Raw genomic sequence first — 16,413 nt, forward strand, 5'->3', positions numbered from 1 at the left:
GATCAAATTTAAGGAGGGGGCCTGTCAAAGACATGGCCTCTTCCTTCTTGCCCCATCCCCCAGGCAAACCCTGGCCACTCACCCTCGGCTCTGCCGCCTGGGCTGTCACACTGGAGATCTCTGTGGGCAACAAGACAGATAAGAAGCCATCTCAGTAGTCTGGGAGCCATAGATCCCAACCACTGCCCACCTGCCCACGGGGCCCCATCTCCCCCCACACCCCAACTCCAGCACCCCAGGAACTCTGGCTGACCTGGAAGAGAGAGGGCCCCCGTGCCTGGGGGCTCTGCCAGTCGCTGGCTGTCAGCTGAGGGTGTTGTGAAGCAACTTTGGCCTGAGCCCAGGCCTCGGGGCGTGGACAGCGCCTGGAAAGGACCATCGCAGCTCAGGTTTAGTGAGCACCTACTGGGCGCCAGGCACTGGGCTGGAAGCTGTCCAGGCATCGTTTCATTTAATTCTTCATATCAATCCTGTGAGGTAGGGGCTATTAATAACCCCATTTTGCAGATGAGGAAATGGAGGCTCAGAGATGAAGTAACATTCATTCATTCATATACTCATTATTTGTGAAGTGCCTACTGTACACAAACACTGGGTAGACAAACACTGATGGGACAATCGTAAGTGACGTAATTATTAGTGGGATAAGAGCAGCAGAGAAAAACTTTAGAGCGCCTAAGGCCAGAGGTTCAACAATCATACCAGGAGTCAACAACAATAAAAGTTCATGCCCTGGGGGCACTTTCTCTGTTGCCAAACTTTGGACTAAGTTCATTATACGGATTATCTCATCTAACCCCCCCTGCAAACCTGAAATCAATACGATTATCACCCCCACTTTTACAGTCAAGGAAACCATCCATTGGAAGGTGGTAAGCACCATGAAGGCAAGGATTTCCGTCCTGCTGACTGTCAAGCGTATATCCCCCAACACCATGGCCCATAAATGTGCTTCAAAAAATGTCTACTGAACGAATGAATGAATGAGGCACACAGAACAATCAGCCTTTCTCCATAAGGCTCTCTCTCATTCTTCTCCAGACCCCAAAGTGGGACCCAGGTAGGATGTGGAAGAGGGAGGGAGATTAAGAACGTGAAAAGGGACATTCTCTGCTCCCCTGCCACCTCTAGCCTCAGCTCGGCCCTGCCACATACTTTCAGAGCCCCCTTTATTTCCCCTTCACAGTATTTACCGGGACTGTAGTCAATTACTTGTGTGACTGGCTGTTCAGTGTGCCTTCTCCCCGAGTGTGGGCTCTCAGGGGTAAGGACAGAGTCTGTCTTGTCTACCGTTGTATCCCCTGACCCCAGGGCCTGGGCTCTGGATGCTACGTAAACATTTACTGAGCAACTCCCTCAGCTGGTAGGGCTGAGTTGGGATTTAGATCCAGGCAGGTCTGACTCCCAAAGGAGCCTGGGGACTCAAGGCCCTGGCTGATCCCCAGGAGCTGGTTTGGGGGAGCAGGAAGATGAATGGGCCCTGATCACTGGGAGGATCACTTTGTACTTCACAGGAAGACAGTAGATTGACTTGGGGACAGGGAGGTGTGGGCGGGGCCACTCGTCCACTCCCCCACTCCCCTCTGGTGGGCAGCAACATGCCATCTACAAAGCATTTCCACATATATGACCCACTGCATCTTCAGTGAACCAGGGAGACGTGGATTATTACCTCCATGTTACAGAGGAAGCAGGTTCAGAGCAGTTGTATAACTTGCTTGAAGTCACATAGCTGCTAAGTGGCAAGATTTCTAATTCTGCCAAGTCCAAAGCCTCCTTCCACTCCCAGCTCCTGCAATGCTCCTCCGGCCACTCCTGAAAGTGCTTCTTCTAGAGCTGCAGTCTAAATTAAGGCTGGGAGGAACCTTAAAATCACCTAACCCTTGGGCTTCCAAACCTTGGGCCTGGGGAGCTGTGTAACCTTCCAGATACCCAGACCCTAGTCCAGGGAGTCTGACTCACAAATCTGAAGGGACATCTCGGAATCTGGTGGGGTTTTTTTTTTTTTTGGCTGCACTGTGCAGCCTGTGGGATCTTGTTCCTCAACCAGGGATCGAACCTGTGCCCTCTGTGGTGGAAACATGGAGTCTTAACCACTGGACCACCCTGGAGAAGGGGAAGCTACCCACTCCAGTATTCTGGCCTGGAGAATTCCATGGACTACGTCCACAGGGCTGCAAAGAGTCAAGACAGGACTGAGCGACTTTCACTTCACTTCACCCAGGAAAGGCCCTGGGAATCTGCATTTTTAATCGGCTCCCCCAGTGGGTACACTGTTCCAGTGTCACCTCGTGCCCCTCCCATTTTTCAGACAAGGAAACTAAGACCAAAGAGGGAAACAAACTTTGCCCAAGACCACAAGATAGCGTGGGGGGGGGCCCCCAGGGTGTTGCTCATCCAAGCAGAACACCCCCGTGTCTCTTCAGCTCCCAGGCCGCAGCTGTTCCTCACTGTCCCATTTACTAGATCACTTCGGGTTCTGTTCTCTCTCACGCCCGCCTGCAGACTGTGGTGGGCCCCTTCTAGGCCAGGCCCTCTCTGCTTCAAGAATCTCACCGCCGCTCTTGCGGGAAGAACTGTGGGTAAGACACTCAGGAAGCAGGGAAGGGGCTCACTCTGGAATCTCCGGGTCCTACTTCCAACAGCACGGCTGACCCGTGGCTCCCGCTGCCCTCTCGGAGATGCCTACCACAAGCCACCGCCCCTCTCTCGCGGAGGGTGGGGCTCACCAACCCTCCCTACTCTGGAGACCTCCCACCGGGGGCCTGAGGGTGTGACCTTGGCAGAAGAGACAAACCGCCTCTCCAGCGGCTGCTTCTGTTCCACCCACCCGTGAAGACCTCTGGGCGCGCCGTCCTGCCAGACCTCCTGACTGTCCACGGCCTCCAGGATCTGAGGGAAGCAACTGGCTCCCCTCCCCACCACACCCAGGCAGACGTTTTCTTGGACCCCCTCCCAAGGGTACCACCTATCCCCACGTCTGAGAACAAAGTCGCAAAGGTTCCTCTGTCCGTCGTCTGTCTGCTTCTGGGTCAGTGTGTCTTGAGCCTGCCTGTGGGGACACCCGCCGGCTGGGAGGGGGGCTGGGGGCCCCAACCTGCTGCGCGCAGTGCCGGGAAGGGCCAGCCCACATCCTTGAGTCCCCAGCCCCACCCTCCCCCGCTGCGGCTCTGACCACCCCACCCCTTCCCCAGCCAGCCTCCCCCTCCCCCACCCGCAGCCTCCCCAGGGGAGCCCGGCTGCCAGCCCCAGCTCTCACTTCCGGCCTCATGACCCTCTCTCCAGCCTCCTCCCCACCCCCACCCCCCCCACCCCGCACACACCATTTCCCTCCCAGCCGGGACTGAAGGCCCAGGGATGTCCTCAAATGGAAAACTAGGCCTCAAAGGGGGCTATCACTGCTGCGGTGAAACCTCCCGTCAATCACCTCCCTTGGAGGGGGGCCTTTATCTGCCAGGACCACCCCCACTCAGGAACTATGTACCCCCCCCAATTTCCTTCTCTTCAACCCCCTCCCACCCACCCACCCCTGAAGATCTCCTTCCAACCTGACTCCGGACCAGAATCGTTACCAAAAAAATAACAATGATGAAAATAACAAGGGGCAGCTGTCACTTATTTGGCAAGTAAATGAGGCTCAGAGAGGTTAAGAAAAGCCCTTAAGGGCAAACAGCCATGACAGGGAAGAGTGTCTGCACTTGGGTTAGCTGAGCTCCTCTGAACCAAACTTCTCCACTGTCCAGAGAGTCAGCTTCCTCGAACTGTCTTGGTCCCAACGACCAGTTCTAATTTTTGACATCTAAATCTACCCCCTCCTCTCCGCTTCTTCACCCCTCCCACCTAGGTCATTCGATGCACTACCCTCCCTCACCACTAGGTGTCCCCTTAGAGCCACTGATGCCCCCAAGGGGAGCAAGCCCCGCCCCACCCCCTGGAATCATCAGGGCCACCCCCCCTCAATAGCACAGCACACCCCACCCCACCCTACCCCCAGCCACACAGAGCTCCTTTGTGCAGCCCTTGCCCACCCCCTTCCTGCCCGGAGCAGGGCACCTGGCAAGCAGGTCTGCCCTAGACCCGCCCCCTGCCAGCCCCCTGCCCTGGGTGCCAGGTGTGTGGGCACCACCGCCAGCTCTGGCTGAACCCGAGGGTCACCCTGCTGGGCGGCCCTCCCTTCCTCTCTCCGAGGTCACCCAGGGACTGTGCTTCCCGCCTGCTCCGCCCCCATCCCCTCCTGCCCTTGGCCCTTCCAGACTCCTGTCCTTGTCTTTCCTTCTGTCTCCCGGAGGACACCCCTCCTCCAGCCCCACCAGGCCCTCCCCACAGCCTCACCACCGCCCACCTCCTTCCCCTGAGAGCTCCTTGTTCCGCCCCCCCACCCCTCCCCGCCCAGGTCTGAAAAACTCCTCCTCCTGGAAAGTTGCTGCTGGAAAGGAAGTGACTTCAGCAGTTTGGCCACAAGGCTGGGCACTGCTGAGCCCAGCTCAGCTGAAACCTTGCCCAGCCCACCTCCAAAGCACAAACGGAGCCACGTGCACACACCTCCCCCAGTGTGTGCAGCCAGAACCCTGAACACGCTTCCCTGGTGACACGCGGAAGAACCTCTGTGTACATGACCCACCCCACCCAGTGTGTACTCAAGTATCACCCCGGTGTATTCAGAGGCTTGTCTACACACCTCTCCAGTGTACACTAGCACCCTGCCCAGAACACCACCCAGCATGACACGCACAACACTCTAGCCTCCCCACACCTGCACAAGACATACCCTCACTGCACTCGCTCCCATGTACCACGTATGCAGCCTGTGAATGTCTCCCAGTCCAGTCCACCTAGACTTTTACGAACAGCACTCTGCACACCTCAGGACAGAGCCCTACACACGCCTGCTTGCACACAAGCTGGAGTACCTGCACACGAGATGCCCTGAACATTTACAGCTGGGTACACCCAGCTCTGACATCCCCACCCTGACAATCCCGGGAGACTCCACCCCCCAGACCTCAGGCCCCAGGAATGCTCTTTTGGAAGCTGGGTGGGGTCCCCAGGCAGGCTGGGCTCTAGGGAGCTTCCTGGAGCCTGAGGCTCCATGTGTCAGTTCGGGGAGTTGCCTCTCCACCTGGTCTCTGGCTCTCCAGCCTGCCTGGGTGGGCTTATCTGGGCCCAGGGTAGGGAGGTGGTTCCTGCCCCTGCCCCATCTCATCCCAGGAGGGCAGCCCAGCGTACCTCAACTCCCCAGGTCCTCTCAGGTTCCACAGACTCTAGGAGAGAGGGGTCCTGGGGGGTCAGCTTCACACAGCAGGCATTCTACCTCTGCCCTGGGTTCTGGTCACTGTCACAAACCCCTTCGCTTCCTAGTTCTCTCAGGTTATCCAGGTGCAGGTCCCCCAACTAGGAGGCAGGACTCGGGGGAACCGGCTGTATATCCATGGACCTCGCCTTTCTGGATAACGGGGAGTCTGAGGAAGTGTGGTTAAAGTATTTTGATACTAAAGGGCCTCTTTTTGGCCTAAGCTGGGAAGGGGGGATCCCTGATAGGATTGAGAAGGAAGTACCCCTGATCCCCACTTCCTGGGGTGGCCGGCAGACCCAGCTTCTCTGTACACTGTTACCTGAGCAAGCTGTGCAGACAGACCCAGCTCAGCAACAAAGGCCTGTCTTCACCAGTGATTCCAGGGTGGTCTCTTCGGCAGCCTGAGAATCGCCCCGAACCCGGGGCCCTCTGCACGCACTTAGCTGGGCAGGCTCTGGGGTCCAGGCCAATGGGTAGACAGGCAGGCAAGCTCCCATCTGTGAAAACAAAAACAGCACCCCAGACATAAGCACGGATACAGGATGAACCAGACAGAGGGACCAGGAGGCCATCCTAGGTGGGTCTAGTCTTGCACAGAAATTGGCTCCAACCTCATTTCACTGGGGACTATTAACTACATCTTGAAACCCCAGGCAGTATCTTCATGGTCAGATGTGTACGCATGAACAAGAACACATACGCTGTGGTGAAAAGAACCTGGTCTTGGGAGTCAGAATGGTCCTTGGCTCAACTTTCATCACCTGTGTGATCTCAGGCAAGTCAGTTAACCTCTCTGGCTCTCAGTTTCCTAATCTATAAAATAGGGAGAGTTTATGAACGGGGAGAAGTGCTCTAGGCAAACTATAAATGCTAAGAGCTCACTTACAATGCAGGTGTGAGAGTTACTGTTCAAAGTGACGGTGACTGCAGATTTTCATGAGGGGTGTATACGCAGCTGGCATTTATCCTTCTCCATCCGAGACTGGTTCTCTCTTTTGTTTCCTTTAATAACTAGGGCCCTCCTCACCCCCTCTGCTTCCTGCCCATTTGTCTGCCTCCCTGAGGTTTGTACTTGAGCCCCGAGGGGTCTGGGAACCAGGCCTCATAGACTGCTTATAGGTTTTGGTTGCCTGGGAATGTGTTTGTACATGCATGTTAAAGAGATCCTACATGTCTGTGAGCATTCAGCTGTCTGGGCAAATACACCTGTATGTGGCTTCCTGGGTCTGCTAGGCCTTCTGTATGTTTCTCTGTGTATTTCCATATGTCTGTGCAAGTATATGTGTGTTCAAGAGTGCCCATGTATAGGACTGTCTGTGTGTGTGTGAGCTGATATTTACTGGAGTTGGTGTCTTCACTTATACATGTGGGTGTGTGTATCTGGGTTTGTTCAGTTCTCTGTGTGTGTCCAGCTAAGTCTATGTTTGCACACCTATGGGGACACACAGGTATATGTGCCTAATGTGTGAGCAGGTGTACCCAGCTGTGATTGGGGCATGCGTGCCCATATGTACACACTCTGCATCTGGCCGTGTCAGGAGCTGAACTGACCTGCCCATTTCCGATTCTCTGGGCGTGTGCATTGGAGTGGGGGCGGGGGCGGGTGGACCCTCTGCTGTCCCCACAGGCTTCCAGTCTCGAGGCCAGTGAGTGGGGTCACTGGTGTCTGGATCAGTGCCGTCTCCCTCCTTCCCGCTGCCTTTCTCTGGGTTTTCAGGCTCACGGTGCGGTTGGTCACCGTGTCCCTGCGGGTCTGTTTCACCGCGGGTCAGTGTATGCTTGACTGTTACCCTGCATGTGCGTGTTGTATGACCTCATCACGGTGCACCTGTGTGTGTCAGTGGGCCCTTGTGCCATGTCACTGTATGTCTGTGTCAGTGTCAACACGTGTGAGTCTGTGTGCCATGGTGTGCCTGTCAGCACAATGGTGCTTCAGTGTTCGTGTGATACCTTTATGTAACTTGTCAGTGCGCGTGTGTGTGCGTGTATGTGAGACTCTTTGTGATAGTGTGTGTCTGTGTCACTGTGTTTGTATGCCTGCTTCCCTCCTCCCTCCCTATCTCCTGCTCTCTCTCTCTCTCTCTCTCTCTGTAGGAGCCAGACAACTCCCCAAGCCTGGATTAGGGACAATTTATCCACAGGCAGAGAAGGAGAATTTCAACCTGCCAGAGCCTCCCTCCTCTGATCCATCCCCCCTCCCCCCATGGTTGGGTGGGCACAGAAATGCAGCCAGGCAGCTCCCAAGCCCTCGGGGAGCCCCCACCTCTGTGGCTCCCCAGAGGCCCAGGAGGGTGGAAACGATGGAAATCTGGGTGGCCCCAGAGCCCTCCAGTGGGGGTGGCTTGGCCGCCCCCCATCCAGGCCCCCAGAGCTCAACTCATCTTGGCCCTGTTCTCCTACATATGGTGCTGGTGGTTGGGGGAGTCTGCATGAGGTCTGCCTGGCCCTGGGGGCTGGGGCGACCTGAGGAGTGAAGCGGTTCCCAGCCCCTCCCCAACCTGATATTCCCCAACTGATAACGGCCCCGCTCCCCCGCCCCTTGAGATGGAAATGACTGGGGAACTTGTGACTGTGCCCACACGGACTGGAAGGCAGGGGACAGCGTGGTGGGGGGAATGCGGCAAAGGGGGGGTGGTGGGAGCAGGGGCTGAGCTGGGACTAAGGCTCCCTTCACGGTGCTCCAGGCGCAAGGCAGCATCACATGTTTCCCATTAGCTGCTCTGGCCTCCTTGTTCAGGGGGTGTTGGCTGGGGGAGATTTGTTCTGGTTGCAGACACCAGCCGAGACCACACAAGAGAGAGAGAGGGAAAGACAGAGAGAGAGGGAGAGGAAAAGACACAGGGAGAGAGAGAAAGACTCAACAGAGATGCACAGGGAGAGAGACAGAGAGACAGGAGAAGCAGAGACAAGGACACACAAACCCCAAAGCAGAGAGACAGGACGGGGTGATGATGGGCGAGGCTAACAAACAGTGGGGGACAGGGCCAGTGACTGGTAAGGAGACCAAGGTGGAGAGAGGCTGGTCGGGGGCTGAGGAGCATGTCAGCGAGGAGGTGCAGGGTGCTAGTCAGACCTGGAAGGACCGAGGGGGAGAGGGTGGGGTGGGGGGCGCTGGGGCTGCAAGCCTGATGGAGGGGAGACTCAGGGGGAACCTGATGCAGGGTCAGAGAGGGCAGGGGCGATGGGTGGGCAGGGGGAGTGGCCGCCCTGGAGCAGCTGGGCGGGGGCGGCCAGCAAGCCCCAGAGCCTCCCGCCTCCTGACCCTGGAGCCTGGGAGAGATAACAGGCCCGAATAGTGCTGACTTGCGGTTCAGAAATCCAATATCCTCCGCGGCGCACTAATCGACTACCTGAGCTCCCGGCCCGCGCCGAGCTGCCCCGATTAATCCTGCGGCTCCACAGCCTTAATTAGTTTAACAGTTTCAGGGGCAGGAGAGGCGAGGCACAGGGTCCCCCAGACTCGTGGGGACAGAATCCCCCCCCATGCCAGCCCTGCCTGGTGCCCCGCCTACCCGGTCGCACCTGTCCCAGCCCAGCAGCCCTGGTCCACACCATCTGGAAAACAGCGGATCCTTCCTCCTGGGGAACGGTCCCAAGGGCTGGCACTTGGGTCACAAGTTAGGTCTTGGGAAGCCCAGACCCTCCCTCCTGCCCTGCACCCCTGCCCCGATCCCAGCTTGTCCTTGTGCCCATGGCCTGTGGGCTGGCTCTGGCCTGCTTTTTGAGGCCTTGCCCACTGACAGCCCCACGCCACTGGGCAACATGTCATCTCCTTAAGGCGAGAGACAAGCTCCCAAGTTCCTGACAGCCCCCCAACAGCACGAGATAACCACACGTCACTCCCCACCCTGGCATGAGACGGGCACGTGGTGACATCTCACACACACCCCCAACAGTCAGAGAGACAGGCGGACTAGTGGGTGACCACCCTCCTAACAGGAGGGGCCAAGCACAGAACCTGTCACTTCCTCCAAAGCCTGAGATGGGCACACCTGATAACCTCCAGACAGTCTGAGACAGGAACACAGGTTGTCACCCTCCAGAGGGTGGGGCCGACATACAGTCAAGACCCCAACAGGGTGTGAAATGCAGAGAACCTGTCTCTCTCTCTCTCTCTCACACACACACACGCGTGCGTGTGCCTCACTTTCCAGGTGTGACAAAGGCACAGACCCCTCCCCACCACACCGAGTACAAGCCGGGGACACAACCTTCCCCGTGAGTCCTCCCTGCAGACTGCAGGGTGGGTAAAGGACATGTCACCCCAGGCTGCTCTGGACAGGTGACAGCCCACCGGCCCCGCCCCCATCACCGCCAGCCTGGTGGTGCCGTCCTCTGCCTGCAGAGGCGTCACAGCTCACAGGGCATGAATGTCACCCCAGCACTGCCAGCGCCGGGCACAGCCACACGTTGCCCCAGTGACAAACACCGCTGGCCCCAGGAGTGGAGGCGCACAGGGCCCTGGGCGTGACCTTGGTCCCTGGACACCAGGAGGGGCGGTGCCGTGGCCTCCCTCCTGGGTAACCCGGGGCCGGGAAGATGAGTGCTGGCAAGAAGGCCGCCTGGGCGCAGACAGCCTGAAAATGCCGCCTCCCCAAGCAGCGCCACCCCCCCCTTTCTAATTGAACGTGTAGTTGTTCTGGGGAAACAGAACGCAGAGGGCAAAGAGGCGGTCCTGGCCCTAAGGCTTGAGAAGCAGGTCCTAACAGGACTTCTCGGAGGCTGTGGAGTCAGGCAGGGTAGGGGTGGCTGTCACCACACCCTTGGGGGCCCAGGAAGGATGGGGTGGGATGATTGCTTCAGACGCCCACTGAGGCCAGGGGAGCCCTTCTTTCTTACCAACGCCCCCTCTCCAATTCAGGCCACAGAGCCTGACAAGGAGGCCAAAGTCCAGGGGCATGACTCACCCAGGGAACAGGCCCAGCCTGCTGGCCAGAAAGGGAGGAGGACAGGAGCCAAGAGGCCTGGGTTCAAGTCTGAGCTCCTCCCAGGCCAAGCGGAGTGACCTTGGAGCAGAGGCTCAGTCTCTGGCTCTGGGGAGGGGGAAGAGGCAGCAAGCCAGGGAGCGCTGAGGCAGAAGGGGGACATGGCGGCTCAGCCCCCTGCTTGCTTCCTCACCAGGGACCTCTGCTTTCTGGAGCTCAGTTGCCTCGACTGGAAAGCAGAGAGGCTTCCCTGACCAGGGATCGAACGCACGCCCCCCCGCGTTAGAAGTGCAGTCTCAGCCACTGGATCTCCAGGGAAGTCCCGAAATGGGAACTTCTTATTGAAGAGCGGAAGATAAGACTAAGAAAGGGCAGGAGGCTTGCCCAAGCCACAGGGCAAGTTAGTATCAGTTGAACCTAGCCTCTGCCTCCAGGCTGAAGCTGTTTCTGTAGGACTGCTTGGAGGGAGAGAGTGAGTGAGTGAGTGAGTGAGTGTGTGTGTTTGTGTGTATCAGGGTGCTGTTGCCTATAGAGCTGACTTCCTGTCCACTGAAGATCAAGAAAATGGACAGGAGTTTGTCATATAGCCCGACTTTTACCCTAAACCCCACGTGGTCTACCTGCAGACTTCAAACCAGAAGGCTAGCTCTAAGGGAGGGAGAGAGCCCGCACCCCAGCCCCATGAGTGGCGCCAGCAGCTGGTGCTTCAAAGGACTGGGGCGGGGGGGGGGGGGGGGGGGGCGGGTCTTGGGATGTCAGCGTCCGGGGCCCTGTTGTTACACAGGAGCCCAGAGAGGGACAGGCCTAGCCTGAGGTCACACAGCCTGACAGCAGCAGTGTCCAGCGTCCTGGCCAGGGACAGCCTCGGAGCAGAGTTCTCCAGCCCCTGGGGTGACTGGAGCTGGGGGGCCCTGAGGGACTGAGCAAAACGTGGCGACAGATGGCCTGCCGAGGCAGCGGCGATCTGGGCGGCTGGCAGGCATGCTCGCTCCCGCGCAGGGAAGCGGCTAATTTTAGCTGAGGCCTCGATGCCAGCTTTGTTCCCCCCACCCACCCGCCGAGGGGGCCCAGCATGCCTTGCGTGCAACCCGCCTCCCCCAGGCACCCCTACTCCCCCGCCTGGCCCCTTGGTGAGTAGTGCCCAGACCCAGGGGTCCTAGAACTGTCTGCCCGCCCAGGTCTCATCACACCCAGAGGCAAGGGCTAGGCCCTGGAGGCCTGGCACCGCCATCCCAGGGTCTGTTTCCCATGACTTCGAGCTCATTCCAAAGAGGGGGTGTGAGGAGGAGGGCCTGACAGCAAGGCCTGCCAGTCGTGTTGGTCGGGGGGAGCAGGGGCATTGTCCTCTACCAGACACTTAAGGAGACAGGACCCTTATTCCACCCCAGCCCTGAGCCAAACCAATTCTTCTGTGCTGAAGTCCCCCTCCAGCACAGAAGTATTGGTGAGCAAGGGCGGCGGAAGTCACTCCACCCTTTCCCTGTTCTTTATAACCCTGATTTTGCTCCAGGAACTCAAAGCACTTTAGAGGAGTCAGAGGTAGAACAAGGGGAGTATACCCTCTGTACCAGAGGGGAAACTAAGGCACAGTCTGAGACAGCCATCATTGTATGAGGGGGAGGAACAAATCCCAGGAATCAGGGGAGGAGGCCTAAACATGCTCTTCATAGAGTCCTTAGAGCCAGGGGGCTTCTTGGGCCAGTTCAGCCCCTAAGAACTACCCTTTGCCCTCACCTGGGCTGGGTGAAGGTAAACTAGATGATGGAGCCCGTCCTCTGAAGGGAAGAGAGGTCTGGTAATCTTGGCTCCTTGTGCCCCACCCCCTGCTGATTCTTTGCTCTCAGAACCTCCCCATCTCATCTCAGGTTCAACTACATGTGCCCAATGGACGTCAGGATTATCTTGAAAGAGGACTCCTTTGGGGTGACTCCAGAGGGGCCCCCCATCCCAGTTCCATCCCAGGGGCCATGAGGGGAATGGCCAACTAGGAAACAGAGAAAGAAGACTGGAAAGAAATCTATGTATTTTAGGAGGAGAGAGTCAGAAGAAGAGAGACGAAGGAGAAACCAAGGCAGAGAATCGGATTCAGGAAGAGAGAGGTGGAAAGAGGAAGCACGTGGGGGACAAGAGAAACAGGGCAGAGTGAGGTTAAGAAGACAGAGATGGGGAGGGAGAGAAAAAGACAGAGAAAAGCTTGAGGAAGGAAAAGAGCCAGAAAGAGACAGGAAGTTTTCCCTTCAGGGAGAGAGGGATAGAGGAGGAAGAAAAAGACAAAGAGACAGAGAAGCAGAACAAGGCAGAGACAAAGACAGAGAGAGCGAGCGAGACACCTGCAGAGGGGAAGGAGATGGAGAAGGGGCTGCCACAGACGGGGCAAGGCACAGGAGACTGGAGACAGACAGAGGGACTGACCGACACACCCAAAGACCACCAGAGACAGAGGGAGCGGGTGAGAGGTACTCAGAGACTGGGAAGGGAGGAAGGGGGAGACACTAAGTGATAAAGTGTGTGGGTGGGGTGGGGTGGGGGCAGGAGGAGTAGACAGAGGCAAGGAGGGAGGGGGTGTGAAGAGGAGGAGGGGGAGATGTCGTCGCCAGAGCTGGGGGGGACAGCGGACAGAAATGGAATGTGAGTCTGGGCATGAGGCTCACAGATGCGTCGGCTCCGGTTTCAGCTGGGGCAGTTGGTTGCTGGGGTGGGGGGGGCGGGATAGTGGGGGGGATGAGGAGGAGAGCTCAGAAGTGGGGGGGCCTGTTGTCATGGCTGCGGGCACGGCAGGGGCACAGTCTGCTGGCACTTGGAGGTCTGGGCATGGTAGGGGGCTGACTGGGGGGAAAAACAGGGGGAGGGTGATGAAGAAGCCTGGCCCCTGCCCTGGGGGCTCTACCAGGAAGAAAGTTTCCAGAGGATGGGAGATGCTGGGAACAGAGGAAGGCTCTGGGCCCTGCTCCACTCCATGGGGGGCGCACATGCTCTGGGTTGCTGTGGGCATCCCTGGTTCCCACCTGTGCCTCAGGCTGGCCCCTGGGGATCCTCTTTCTTGTCCCCTCCAGTCTAGCTGAAGATCCCACATGCTGCTGCTGCTGCTTGCAGGGGAGCAGCAAGATTGTGAATTCAGGATCTGTAATCCTAACGCAGAGCCCAGGCCTACCGGGCTCCAGTTGCCAAGGCGACGGAGGGTCAGAGGGCAGCGCGGGGCGCCCGCTCCTCCAAGTCAGAATCCCAATTGTTAAAGCCCAAGAATAAACAGCTGAAGCGGCCGTGGGGGGGCCGGGAGGGGGGTTGAGGTCTGCATCAGCTCAGTGTGGTGTTGTCAAGCGAGATGTCACTAATTGTCTGAAGGAACGGGCTGAGGCAGCTCTTAACTGCTTCTGTACCACCGGAGACACCTTGGCTGCCTGGCCCCATCCCCCGGGCCTCCCAGCATTCCACCAGGCTGGCCGCGGTGGGGGGGAGTGCTGGCCCAGCACAAACCCTGCCTCCCTTGCACTCAATCCCTACATACCTTGGCTCCCAACCCTCCTCGTGGCCCAACTTGGAACCTCCCACCTGCAAACTAAATGCCTTATGTCCCCAGAACCAGTACCCCCAATTACTGGAACCACACTACTCCTTACGCCCAGAGGTACCACTTTGGCCTGCAAAAGCCCTCCCAGCTCCTCCATCACTGCTTCTTCCCCATCCTCTCAAGAGCCAGAGATTCTGGTTCAAGGTGTGTGAATTGCAGAAGAAAACAGATTTCGGGTTCCTCTGATCTTTGGTGGAGTTGGGGGGAGAAGCCCTCCTATGGGGAGAGAGGAGGATTATGCCATCCTTCTTTGCAACTCCCTACTCTTAGTCACACACCAGAACTAAAGGCCTGAATGGAGCCTGGATACCTCATTTCTAGCTTTGATTCTTCTACCTATTTGCTGTGGGACTTCTGCCAGGATATTTTCCCTCCATGAGCCTGTCTCTTCATTTATTATCCATCCTAAACATTCAGCAGTGCCTATTCTGAGCCTAGCCATGTCTGGAACCACTTCCCAGAGGAACTTCCAATCCAGTAGGCGAGAAAGGCTCATAATACAAGGTGGAAAGCAGAGATCTATCAGGTAAGGTATTCCATGAAAGACACGCAACGCCCTGGTACACAGTAAATGGTTCAGTGGACAGCTGCTGGGGTTAGTAGCCGTCAGTACTGGTATGACTGAGGGTCGCTAAAAGGGGGTAGGTAATAAGAAAACAGGTTGGTGGGGGGTGGGGGGGAGGTCAGTTCTGGAAGGCTTCCTGCAGAAAGTGGTACCTGGTAGGATTTGGACAGGTGGGCAAGAAGGTTGAGTGCTCCAGGAAGCGAGGTCTTGTGAGGTTCAAAGAGAGCAGCTCGGTTCGTTCTCAGGGTTCGTGTGCTCAGCCCCGCCCAAGGCAGGAAGGGCGAGGCCTTTCAATGGTCTCCCCGCCCCGTGGGCCGGCCCTGCCGCCGCCTCCACCCACGGCGCCTCCAGATCTCAGAGCGCGGAGCCTGGAAGGGGCGGGTCGCCCGTGGGCACGACTCCCGGAGATTGGTAGCACCTGGGGTGACGTCACATGGGCGGGGCAGGCCTCCGGACACGCCCCCTGTCCCAGACCACTCCCCGCACCCCGCACCCCCAGCTCCAAGCCCGAAGCGTGGGTCTCCCGGGAGGGGGCGCTCAGGCAGCCTCGCAGCCCCCTCGGGTGGCGGGCGTGGCTGGGGCGCTGTCCCGTGGGCTAAGAGCCGGGCGCAGAAACAGGGGATCCCCCAGAGAGGGCCCAACCCGGCCCGGGGCTGGGCTTGTACAAAAGGCGACTTGTTCTTTCTTGGGATGCCTGCGCCTTCTCAAACATACCTACAGCCACACTCCGGGGACAGGCTACACCCACATATGGCTGCACAAACCCGCAGGGGTAGGCAGCAGAGGGGCTGTCGCCAGCCTCAGAGGTCGGCTGTTAAGAAGAACCTTGCCCCAACCACCCCTTGCTACAGACTAAACATCATTTACCTCACCCCATCCAACCCCAAGTGACCTGGATACTCCCACAGCCTCACGCAGAGCCCTGGGGACACTGACCCCGTTACAGTCTCCTAACTCTCCTCTTCCTCAGACCAGCTGTAGCTCACCAACTCCTCTGGAGCCTTGGGACACAATAAGGCCCATTAAGGGTTACTTTTTACTGAGCACTTGTTCTCTCTCCCAACCCTCACGATTGCCCTTTATGATGAAGATGATCAGTCCCATTTTGTAGTTGGGGAAACTGAGGCTTAGGTTAAAAAGCTTGTCTGAGACAGAGGCAAGGATTTGAACCCAGGTCAGGCTTTACTTCAGAGTCCATGTTCTTCCATGTATTATCTCTGCCTTCCCACCACACCATCCTACACTCTATATAACGCCTCCATCACACACAGCAAAGCCATCTCAGAGTCAGGATAATTCACCACCCCAAACACATCCCAATGTCACTGTCTAGTAGCAGGCAGCCTCTCTCACTAATCAGTGTATGTGTGTTGAGGGCGGGTAGTCTCCTAACTTTAAGCTTCCTCAATCCTCAGTGTTGGCCATCAGAGTCATAAATGGGACACAGAATGGGAGCAGGTCCACAACACGCTACCTCTAACCTTTCCAGCAAGCTCACCTCCACCTCCCCTGACCTTAGGATGACAAAGCACTGCCATTCTGGCTGGGGCTCCAGGCTAGGAGCTCTCCCTGACCCCTTGGGCCACGACCCTCCCCTACCCCTCACTGCCTGCAGAGAACAAGTTGAAACAAAGTCTTCCTGGGGATGTCAAAGTACCTTTCCTGGGGGAGGCAGCTCTGTGATCCCCTGAGCAGGGCTAGGGAGAAGGATCGGGTTACTCCTTCCCCAGCTGTGCCTGGACTCCTTGGGGCTGACCTTTCACCTCATCCAGGCCAGGACCCAAAGGGGGCTGGAGTCCAGCCCTCACCTCCTGTTAACCCTGTGCATTCTTCATCTTAAAATTCCAGAGCCCCCATGAGGTGGGGGTGGGGGGGGGTCCTCAGGAAGTCCAGCCGGGCATGCCAACCTTTCCCCACCCTCCCATCCTGGGGTCTGGTTTCCCAGAGAGCTTTACAGAATGCTCCTCCCTGCCCCCTGCCCAAGCTGCCCTGCCCTGGCGGGATCAGATACCTCCGCCCAAGCAGCTGAAAATGACCTGGGCTATTTTCGCTCTGGGATCAC

At 57.7% G+C, this 16,413-nt stretch overlaps 1 protein-coding gene across 6 annotated transcripts in view; it reads right to left on the reverse strand.

The window, feature by feature from the left end:
- Positions 1–16,413, reverse strand: part of AHDC1 (AT-hook DNA binding motif containing 1) — a 64,984-nt gene that overhangs the window by 15,637 nt on the left and 32,934 nt on the right. For 3 of the 6 annotated variants that reach the window (XM_043909408.1, XM_043909406.1, XM_043909410.1), the window contains 3 exons: positions 5,613–5,790; positions 254–365; positions 83–120 (listed from right to left, as the gene is read on the reverse strand). The gene's annotated coding sequence lies outside the window, so the exon portion shown is untranslated. Of the gene's footprint in view, positions 1–82; positions 121–253; positions 485–5,612; positions 5,791–14,503; positions 15,940–16,413 lie in introns of those variants that run through there. The other 3 variants (XM_043909409.1, XM_043909405.1, XM_043909407.1) reach the window with 3 other exon arrangements.

The sequence above is a fragment of the Cervus elaphus genome, chromosome 8, assembly GCF_910594005.1.
Source record: "Cervus elaphus chromosome 8, mCerEla1.1, whole genome shotgun sequence".
In the NCBI taxonomy this organism is placed as follows: Eukaryota; Metazoa; Chordata; class Mammalia; order Artiodactyla; family Cervidae; genus Cervus; species Cervus elaphus.